Source organism: Rhinopithecus roxellana, chromosome 17 (assembly GCF_007565055.1).
Source record: "Rhinopithecus roxellana isolate Shanxi Qingling chromosome 17, ASM756505v1, whole genome shotgun sequence".
Taxonomy (NCBI): domain Eukaryota; kingdom Metazoa; phylum Chordata; class Mammalia; order Primates; family Cercopithecidae; genus Rhinopithecus; species Rhinopithecus roxellana.
In genome coordinates, this window is record NC_044565.1 from 92,686,516 (window position 1) to 92,698,220 (window position 11,705).

Here is an 11,705-nt window from a genome sequence, read left to right on the forward strand (position 1 = left end):
GTCCATTCATTAAAACATAACACAAAATGTTTTTAGAAAGTTTCTGTGTCATTGTTGGAAGTTCAAATATAACTTGAGAATAAAATAGCTCAAGGGGACGTTTAAGCTTTAGGTTTTAGGGCAGTTAATTGTGGATAATAATAGCTAATACTTATTGAGTGATAGCTATGAGTCAGATGCTCTTCAGAGGCTCGTATATGTATAGTCTTAATCTTCATAAACAACGTATGGAATATTATTATCCTTATTTTTACATGAGAAAACTGAGGCACCCAAAGGTTATATAGTTTTCTTATGGTCATGAAACTACTAAGCGAGAGAGACATGTTTACAGTGGAGGTAATCTACCTGCAGAGCCCAAACTCTTAACCATGACAATGGACTACTTGCCATATGTGAGCAAGAGCTGACAAGTAAAAGGTGGAAAACTCTATGAGATTATTTGATAAATGGAAAGTAGTTTATGAAAATACATTTGGTTCTTAAAGGAAAAACACCTGTGATATAATACAGACACGAGAATATTGATTGTAATTTGAGAAAACGTTGTGATTCCCTATCGAAATCAGTATAAAAAGCCAATTAATGCATTAAAGCAAAAAAGAAGAAAAGAGTAATATTCAGGATGGTATAATAGCTAATTAACTTTTTAAAAAATCTGAGGCATTCCATACAAATTAAAATTCAAAATGTTATAAATTATAGCCATTTATGATGACAATCTTTCCAAATCAGATTACAAATACACGCATGTGTGTATGTATATAGACACAAAAAAATATATAATTTTTTCTCAGAATAATTTAAATATAAATCAGATTGTTTTTGTTGTTGAGAGTTAGCATCATAAATATTGGTTCTGATGCAGTAAGTTCTTATATGGGTTGGAAAACATGAGACACATTTGTCCAGTAATAAGCAGTATCTGGCTCATAGTTGGCCATATATATTAGGCATAAGATTGAAGCTGTGTTTTGGGATCATATCATAATGTGCTGTTGTGTAACATAAAGACCTTGAATTTTATTTGGCATGTAATGAGATATAGAATCTATTATTATTATTTTTAAATCAGGAATTGTATAATCAATCCTTTCTTTCAGAAAGAACAATGTGTAAGAAGGACAAAAACAATAAAAAAAAAAGACACAGAAATAAATTTTGAAGTTATTGAAATTTTCTATGTTAGAGATAATGGAGGTTTAAAGTAGAGTGTTTCAAATGGAGTTTAAAGGAGGAGTCAGAAATAAAGGGCATTTCAGTATCAGAATCAATACCAGGTGAGAATGAGAGAAGGGAGAAGTCAGGGATGATTGTAAGACTTTAAGCCTTTAAGTGATTGATGAACAGTGGCATCATTAATAAGAAACACTAAAATAAAAGCTCTCCAGCCTACCTCCACCACTGCAGTCACCACTAAGACAACTGATTCCACTTCTGACAGTGACAAGATGGGATGTGATTTCTATAAAATCTTGTTCGGCTCTAAAAGTCCATAATGTTATAAAACTACATTTGAAATTAAAAGTCACAGAGGCATCTTACCAGGTTTATAATGAATATATAGAGATAGGTAACAGGTTGGAAAATGCCCCAAAATCAAATTCTAACATGTTTACGTAGTATTTATGAAGACACAGAGACACACACACACACACACACACACACACACACACACACACCCTAAATATGAGATAATTGATTCAACTCTTGTACTGTGTCTCTTTCAGCAATTTGAAGACCTCTCATTTGCTAGCAACAATGATATCACTTCTATGTTACCGAGCTTGAGTAACATTGTAAGGTTTAAGACTTGGGTTGTGATTTCCAGAAGCTCATCTGAGGAAGAATTCTGCCTCATGGTAATAAAATCCTTTTCTTCTAACTCCTCAAGAGTAGCTTTAATTAACTTTTTCTTTTGCACATACATTGGGTAATGTGGTCTTTATAATCAGTGTCTCAGATAATGAACATAGTTCAGAGAAAAGAATCCGGCTCAAAGTCCAGATGTACCAAAGTATTGCTCTTTCCTAACCACTCAACAACCCGCTGCTTAACTTTTTAAATGCACTTCCAAATTTACATAATAGAGAAAATGATAACTTTGGAGAACACTGTTTTTGCCTGTGGTATAAAAAGAAATCTCAGGTTATGAGGCTAAGGTTTGCATAAGTACACTACCTAGCACTGTGATTCTATTACCTTTATTTTCTCCTTCTTCAAAGAACTCTAAATACTTCTGCCAGAGAAATTTTTCTTTTACTATATTATTTTCTGGCCCAAGAATTGTCAGTGTTTTTCTAATCCCATATGGAACATTTTTGGACTCTTAGTTTGCATTCACTGTCACCCAGTATTTGATCCTACTCAAATTATGCTACTTTCTCTCATTTTGATTTTGACCCGCTGTCCAATATACACTCTTTCTCACCAACATAGGCCATTCTCAACTGCCTGCACAGTTTTCTATGTGTTCCTCTCTCTGTCTAGAATGACCCTTTCTTCCCCCTCCTCCCTAAATCCTACAAGTTTTTAGAAGTGCTGCTCTAGGTTCCCCTCTTCTAAAACTCCTTTTCTGGTCTGCAGTGATCTCCATCTACTCTGGAGCTCTGCTGAACATCTAATAAACTGAAGCACATTCACACTTAACGCTACCATTTGTTTCACCATCTCAGTTATATCACTCCAACTAGATTTTTTATCCAGAGTACTAGGTGATACATCATCTTCTTCATTTAACAACTTTAGTCAGTATTTGGCCATGTGATGGGGACATACTCTGATCTATCCATATGGGTTTTCTTAAAAGCTCCCATCTTGTTTAGGATTATTGAGTGCAGTATCATCTACCCAAATGTGTCTGTCTGTTTAATGGGTTGATTTAAATAATGGTCATTCTGTTCATTTTAAACAAATGTTGAGATACCTACTACATTGTAAACACTGTAATAAATATAGAGAGTTAAACATAATGCTACAAAATAAACCACCAGAAAATCTCAGTGGTATACAAAAATAAGCATTTATATCTGTATCATAGATGTCTTCACATCATCTCAGGTTTAGCCATCTAGGCTAGGCTCAGCTGTGTTTGGCCCCAATCTCTGATGTTGTTCTAGGTCTGCTCTAAGTGTTACTCATTATCCTTGGATCAGGGGAAGTGCAAGGTGACCCTGCCAATGGAAAAAGATGGAAGAGAAGAGCACAAAGTCAATCATACATGCTCATTTCAAGTGTTCACTCATATCTTGTCCATTAGCATTATGTTCATCAAAACAAGTGATTATGGCCAAGCACCAAGTCAATGGAGGTAAAGGAAGTCATGACAATGGTATGAAGATGAGTATATAAATAACTACTACATGGAACTGATGAATTGGAAACAATAATTCACTCTATTACAAGAAGGTAGACATATAAAATTGACTTTTTGTTGGTGGTGCTATCTGGAAGCTTGTATTCTCTTTAGGGAAACTGGTAAGTTCAAAAGTGATTAGAACTTAGTAATATAAGTGAAACATGTAAGATTCTTTTCACACTGGCCTAAAGTAGTATATAAAATCCCACTATTTATTTGCAAGATGTAGAATAGGTATTAGCTGATATTGATACTTTGTGGTTATTGAACACAAGTTAGATACTCATGAAAGCAGAGAAGTGGTAAGGAGCCATAATTAGAAAGAAGATTGTTGAAAGAGTAGAAGAAGCCATCTAAGACATTATTTTTTATTTTTTACCATATATCTATGAGTCACTGAAATAGAAGAGAAAGGTGCTCTGAATAGAAGAGAAAGAAATAGACAGTCTCTGAAATAGAAGAGAAAGAAAAAGAATAGTCTCTGAAATAGAAGAGAAAGGTACACCTGTTGAAAAAGTATTACAGAAAAGAAATGAAACAAAATCCAATAGTTTTATCTCTATACCCAAAATGAGGTTAAAAGTTACACTGAAAATAACACTATTGCACGAAAGAAAACATCCCATCATATCCTGTCAGACACATCAGATAAGGAGGATGTGAGTGTCACCATGGGGACAGGAGAGAAGCTGAGACTCTCAGCACATATGATATTGCCTGGTAGTAAGACACAAGAGGCTTCTAATGCCAAGCAGCAGAAGGAAAAATAAAACAAAATGAAAAAGAAGTGAAAGAAAGAAACAAAAGGCAGAGAGGTTCACTTTGGAAAACGGATCGACAAGTTCTGTTCCTCAGAGTTGGAGAGTGAGTCCTCAGAGAGTGGGGAGGATGACAGGGACTCCTTGGGGAGCTCCAGCTGCCTCAAGGGGTCCCCGCTGGTGCTGAAGGACCCCTCCCTGTTCATCTCCCTGTCCGCTTCCTTCACCTCATCTCAAGGGGACCCTGCCACCCAGAAGCAGAACCCCAACCACACAGACCAGCACACCAAGCACTGGCAGACAGACAACTGGAAAACCATTTCTCTCCTGGCTTGGTCAGAGGTCAATTCTTTATGAGACTCCACATGGAAGAGACTGACAAGTGAGTCTGATTACTCCTCTGAGGGCTCCAGTGTGGAATTGCTGAAGCCAGTGAGGAAGAAGCAGGAGCACAGGAAGCTGGGCAGGCTGCAGGGCTCCCTGTCGGAGAAGAGAAGCCCCTTCCTCTCCAGCACAGAGGCGCCATCCTCAAGATGGACAAGAAGGGGAAAGTTGTCAAAAAACATGAAACAAAACAAAAACACAAAAACAAGGAGAAGGGACAGTGTTCTATCAGCCAAGAGCTGAAATTGAAAAGTTTTACATATGAATAAAAGGACTACAAGCAAAAGTCAGATAAGGCTATACTTTTAGAGAATGATATTTCTACTGAAAATAAAAGTGTTAAAGCAAGATCGAGACCACTTTAAAAAAGAAGAGAAACTTAGCAAAATGAAATCAGAAGAGAAAGAATGGCTCTGTAAAGATGAGATCATAAGGTCTCCAAAGATGAAAAATCACTGAAGAGAATCAAAGACATGAACAAAGACATCGGCAGATCTTTCCGAGAAGAGAAAGACTGTTGGAATAAAACAGAAAAGGAGAAATCTCTGAAAGAAAAGTCTTCAAAAGAACAAAAACTGAGACTGTATAAAGAGTAGAGAAAGAAGAAGTCAAAACACCAGCCCTAAAAATTAGAGAAAAAGAATGATTTAAAAGAGCACAGGCCGGGCATGGTGACTCACGCCTGTAATCCCAGCACTTTGGGAGGCCTAGGCGGGTGGATCATGAAGTCAGGAGATAGAGACCATCCTGGCTAACATGGTGAAACCTCGTCTCTACTTAAAAATACAAAACAAAAATTAGGCGTGCGTGGTAGCGAGCGCCTGTAGTCCCAGCTACTTGGGAGGCTGAGGCAGGAGAATGGCGTGAACCCTGTAGGCAGAGCTTGCAGTGAACTGAGATTGTGCCACTGCACTCCAGCCTGGGTGACAGAGTGAGACTCTGTATGAAAAAAAAAAAAAAAAAAAGGACAACATTTCAAAAGAGAAGGAGACTCTTAAAGAAGATAAAGAAAAACTAAAGAAAAAGTTTATAGGGAAGATTCTGCTTTTGATGAATATTTTAATAAAAATCAGTTTCTGGAGAATGAAGACACCAAATTTAGCCTTTCTGACGATCAGCAAAATCGGGGGTTTTTTGACTTATCCGATTCATTCTTTGATTTCAAAGTGGGGGACAGCTAGAACTCTGCAGTGACAGACTACAGGGATTGAAGAATGACTCTGTGGCCAGGCTGATCTTGGAAACAGTGAAAGAGGACAGCCAGGAGAGTAAGCAGGACAGCAGGGCCTGGAAAAAACAAGACTACAGAGAGCCCATCTTCCGGAAGGACAGGGACTATTTGGATAAAAACTCTTTGAGAAAAGACCAGACTGAAAAGCGTCAAGTGTCCCCAGTTACGTTTCGGAAAACCACAAGAAGAGGAGAGAAAGTCCGCAGAGGCCGGGCGGGACAGAAAGGACACTCTCCAGAGCTCCAAGGAGCGCAGGGATAGCAGGGCCAAGTCAGAGGAGGCACACTGCACACCTGGAAGAGCTGAAGGAGTGTGGTTGCCACATGGTCTTCAAGAAAAAGTCTGACTGCGACTTTGGGAAGGGTCTGGAGCCGTGGGAACCACACCACCCAGCACGAGGGAAGAAGGACAGCCTTGATAAGGAAAGGAAGGAGAAAACAAAACCAGAAAAATGCAAATAAAAGTCCAGTAACAAGGACAAAAGTAAGAAATCTATCCTTGAAAAATGTCAGAAGGACAAAGAATTTGATAAATGTTTTAAAGAGAAAAAAATACCAAGATGCCAAGGAAAAAACATAAAGACACACATGGCAAAGACAAAGGAAAGCGTTTCTTGACCAAGGGAAAGAGAAAAAGGAGAAGACTTTCCCTGAGATTATCTCAGAAGACTTCTCTGAAAAAATGAAACAAAACAAAAATGACAAGAAAGGCAAGGAGAAAGGCTGGTACATCGCAGACGTATTCACAGAAGAGAGTGAGGATGACAAAGACGACTACACAGGGAGTGGGTTCAAGGTCGGAGAGGTCAGCGACTTGCGGAGGGTGGATGGCCTCCAGGAGAAGGAGGGAGAGCAGGAGGCCCAGGCCTCTGACAGACACAGGAAGTCCTCTTCTGAGGAGCAGCACCCTGAGAGGCAAAAGGACAAGGACCCCAAAGCCAAGAGAAAGGAGAGAGGGGCTGCCGATGGGGTGAGAGATAAAAAAGAGAAAGTCCTTGAAAAGCACAAGGAGAAGAAGGACAAAGAGTACCAGAAAAGTATAAGGGCAGGAAGGAAAGAGCTTCAGTGGACTTCAGCCAAGATAAGAAAAATAAACAGAAGCTCCCGGAGAAGGCTGAAAAGAAACACTCTGTTGAAGACAGGGCTAAAAGCAAACACAAAGAGAAGTCAGATAAAGAACATTCCAAGGAGAGGACGTCCTTGAGAAGTGCAGACATGGAAAAAAGCCTGACTGAAAAGTTAGAAGAAGCAGCTCTCCATGAGTACAGAGAAGACTCCAATGATAAAATCAGTGAGGTCTCCTCTGACCTCCTCACGCACTGAGAGCAGGAGCCAGGGCTGACTGCCTTCCTGGAGGTCTCCCTCAAGCAGCCACCTGCATAGGAGGAGGCCAGGGAGAGCACCTGCCTCCCGGAGAACCTGAAAGAGAAGGAGAGGCACAGACACTACTCATCCTCATCCTCATACAAGAAGAGCCACTACTGAGAGAGAGAGCCAAGAAAGAAAAGGCTGAGAAGAAAGAGAAGGGCAGATATTACAAGGAGGGCTTGGAAGGACTCCGGCCAGTATGAAAAGGACTTTCTGAGGTGGTTGCTTATGGAGTTTCTTACGTGAAAGCTGACATAGAAGATGGGCTAGATAAAACCATTGAGTTATTTTCTACCGAAAAGAAAGATAAAAGTGATTAGGAGAGAGAACCTTCCAAGAAAATGGAAAAAGAACTAAAGCCTTATGGATCTAGTACCATCAACATCCTAAAAGAGAAGAATAAGACAGAAACACAGGGAGAAACTGACAGAGGAGAAGAAGAGGCACCAGAACAGGCATGCAGACTGGTTTCTGCGGCACCACAGGGACCGAGGAGCCCACTGCCAGGGACAAGGACAGCCCTCCCTGCCTGCTCAAAGACAAGTCCAGAGAGAAGGACCCAAGTCTCAGGGAGGCCAAACTGAAGGAGAAATTCAAGGACAGTGCAGAGAAAGAAAACGGCGACTCTATGAAGATGAGCAACGGGGGATGATAAAGTATCGCAGTTCAAAGACCCAGGCAAGAAAGATGCCAGGCCCAGGGAGAAACTCCTGGGGGAGGTCGACCTGATGATGACCAGCTTGGAGAGGATGTTCTCCCAGAAGGACCTGGAGATTGAGGAGTGCCACAAGGGGCACAAGGAGAGGATGAAGCAGATGGAGAAGCTGAGGCACTGGTCTGGAGCCACCAACCTCAAGGCGACGGGGAAGCCGGTGGACGACGGGTGGAAGAAGGGTCTGGACATTCCTGCCAAGAAACCGCCTAGGCTGGACCCTCCGTTTAAAGACAAAAATCTCAAGGAGTCGACTCCTATTCTACCTGCTGCCAAAAATAAGCTATACCCCGGATCAGGTGCAGACTCCAAAGACTGGCTCGCAGGGCCTCACATGAAAGAGGTCCTGCCTGCATCTTCCAGGCCTGACCAGAGCGACCTACTGGCAGCCCCACCCCTACGTCGGTGCTGTCCTGCCCCAGCTACAAGGAGGTGATGCACACGCCCAGGACCCCCTCCTGCAGCACGGATGACTACAAGGACCTTGTGTTCGACTGCGACTACTCCCAGCACTCCACATCTGTGCCCACTGCCCCTTCCAGCGCCTGTCCCCCTCCTTTTTTGACAGGTTCTCCATGGCATCAAGTGGACTTTCGGAAGACGCCAGCCAGGCTCCTGCCAAGCCTGTCTCCACAAACATTTACTGGTCGGTTTCTGTCGATATTAGGAGGACTCCCTAGGATGAATTCAGTGTGGAAGACAAGCTCTTCAGGAAGCGTAGTGTTCCTGCCACCTCCAGCTACGACTCTCCCCTGCCGCACTAGATGAAAGATAGGGTGCCCCTGCCCCCGGTTCCCACGGAGAAATTTGCTTGCTTGTCCTCAGGATAATATTCCACAGACTATGACCCCCCATCGCCCAAAGTCGACGCTCTGCCATTGTCACTGTCACCCTGTCTACAGAGGGCGTCTTCTCAAGTTTATAAGCAAAACCTTCCCCTTCCCCCAGAGATAAGCTGCTGGTTCCTTCCCTTGAAGGGGCCATTTCCCCGCACCTGGACGCCACAGAGGACCAGCAGGCTATGGCCCCCATCATACCCCCAGAGCCCAGTTACCTGGAGCCGCTGGAAGAGGGTCAGCACCATCATTACAGAGGAGCCTGTCGAGTGGACCCACCCCGCTGAGCAGGCCCTTGCTTCTAGTCTGATCGGGAGCGCCTGTGAAAACCCTGTCAGCTGGCCTGTGGGCTCAGACCTCCTGCTGAAGTCTCCACAAAGATTCCCCGAGTCCCCGAAATATTTCTGCTCTGCGGACTCCCTCCACTCTGCTGCCCCAGGGCCCTTCAGCACCTCAGAGGTGCCATACCCGCCCCACTTCCGCCTCTCTCCTGGAACACTCTGCCCATCGCTGAGCCAGGGCTGGAGGACGTCAAAGACTGGACAGAAGCCATCCCTGCCTCCATCTCTACCTCAGAGGCGGCTCCTTACGCCCCTTCCTCCGGGCTGGAGTCCTTCTTCAGCAACTGCAAGTCACTTCCGGAAGCTCCGCTGGACATGGCCCCTGAGGCTGTGGCTCAGGTGGAGGCTCTGGAACCCCTGGAAAAGAGCTTTCTGGACAACAACCACAGCCTGTCTACCCTCGGCCAGGTGGATCTGGTGCCCTGGGCAGACGCCTTCGCCAATCCCGAAGACGACCTGGACCTGGGGTCCTTCTCACTGCCAGAGCTTCCCTTGCAGACTAAAGATGTCCCAGATGTTGAAACAGAACCTGTATAAGAAAGTCTTGCTCCTTCAGAAAAGATCTCTCCACGGTCCCCTGTGGTCGTAAACGGTAGGGATCTTTCTGCGTTAGTGGCTGAGGAGCAGCCAGCACTGCCTCCCGACCAGGCCTCCACCCAGCTCCCCACAGAGGAGCCAAAGCTGGACGTGGCTCTAGAAGCTACAGAGGCAGAGGCAGTGCCAGAAGAGAGGGCCTCTGGGGATCTGGACTCCAGCATGGAGCCCACACCCGTTCCCCCTGAACAGTGCCCACTGGGGAGCGGAGACCAGGGGGCCAAGACTGAAGGCCCCCAACCCCCGCGGCATCCCTTTGTGCCCCTAACGCTCCCCGACCCCCATGGACACTGTGGCACAAGCCCAGGCTGCGGACACTGCTGGCCCCCAGGACAACACTGAGGCCTCCAGTCCTGCCGCCCCAGCCGAAGGCCCTCCCTGCACCATCCACCGAGAAGCCACAGAACCAGAACCAAAACCCACGGCCGAAGCCCCAAAGGTCCCCAGAGTGGGGGAGAACCCTCAGCACATGACCAGGAACCGGCAGATGCTCGTGAATCAGAGCAAGTAGAACACACCTCACTCCAAGGAGTGTGCCCCAGGCCCGCGGCTCCGAGGAGGACTTCGCCCAGGCCCAGCATCCAGCAAAGGCTGCTTCCAGCGCTCCACCCAGCAACTGAAGAAGTCCACGGAGCAGACGCCGGAGGTGATCCAGCAGACGCTAGCCACTATCGTGGACGCCATCAAGCTGGACGCCATCGAGCCCTACCACAGCGACCGGGCCAACCCCTACTTCGAATTCCTGCAGACCAGGAAGAAGATCCAGGAGAAGCTTAAGATTCTGCGCTGCATCTCACCGCAGGCGCCCCAGTGGCACGCCGAATACGTCACCTACACGGAATCCTATCTCCTGGACAGCAAGTCACTCAGCAAGCTCCACATCCCGGTGATCGCACCCCCTCCCTCGCTGGCGGAGTCCCTGAAGGATCTGTTCAGGCAGCAGGAGGCGGTCCGAGGAAAGCTGTGTCTGCAGCACAGCATCGATCGAGAGAAGCTGATGTGTCCTGTGAGCAGGAGATTCTGCAGGTTCATTGCCCGGCAGCCAGGACAGTCGCCAACCAGGCAGTGCTATTCAGCGCCGGCACGATGCTGCTGGACTCTGAGGTTTAAAACATACCCCTAGAGAGCCAGGGTGATGAGAACAAGTCAGTGTGCGACCGGCTTAACGCCCACCAGTTCATCTTCTGGCTCCAGAACTTGGACGACAAGTACAACCGCGTGAAGACCTGCCTCCTCCTGCAGCAGCAGCACGAGGCTGCGGCCCTGAACGCCGTGCAGAGGATGGAGTGGCAGCTGAAAGCGCAGAAGCTGGACCCTGCTGGGCACTAGTCCCTGTGCATGAACGAGGTGCCCTCCTTCTATGTGCCTATGGTCGACGTCAAGGACGACTTTATTTTGTTGCCGGTGTGACACCGTGGGAGGACCACAGGACACAGGCTAGGGCTGCATGGCTGCTGCTGAGCCCCAGGGGCCGAGGAGGGAGCGCCATGTCCACCCAGGTGAGGAGAGACCCCAAGAGACACTGCACTAGGCCAAAACGTCTCCATCCCTTCCAGACTGGTCCGGACGTCGGGAAGGTGAAACACGTCTCTTGTCCTCCAGTTGCCGCGGCGGGGGCAAAGCTCCCTTGTGCCGGGCGCACACATGGCAGCTTCTGTCTGAAAACGGTGACCTTCGGGCCCTTTTCTCCAGCCAACTGCAGAGGTATTTCAGGAGGTGGAGAACGGAGTGGATTTTTAAAATTTTTTTTGCTCCATTCTGATCAACTAAAGAAAATAAAATTAAGGTGTCCATCTCTCACAAACGGTGACCTCCAGGTCGGAGGGGCAGGAGTGCCATCCCAGCCATGGTCCTGTTTCCACAGAGCTGCAATGGCCTCTGACTGGGCTTACGACCTGGTCCGGAGCAGGGCGTTGGCCATGCCACCTGCCCAGGCAAAGGGACACAGAACCAGGACCCCCATAGTGTTTTTAATGGAGTAAAATCCACATGGTTTGTATCTTTTTTCCTTTAATCTTGAGCATTTTGTTTATCTTTCTTAGAACATAACTTGAAACACTACAGAGCCAATAATCATTTAAAAAGTGTATCTATAAATGCTGTACAGTTTTATATACATTCACA

The 11,705-nt window shown here is 45.8% G+C and overlaps 1 pseudogene; it reads left to right on the top strand.

The window, feature by feature from the left end:
• Positions 1 to 371: 371 nt before the first annotated feature.
• LOC104654057 lies at positions 372 to 10,991 on the top strand (annotated as a pseudogene).
• Positions 10,992 to 11,705: the final 714 nt, after the last annotated feature.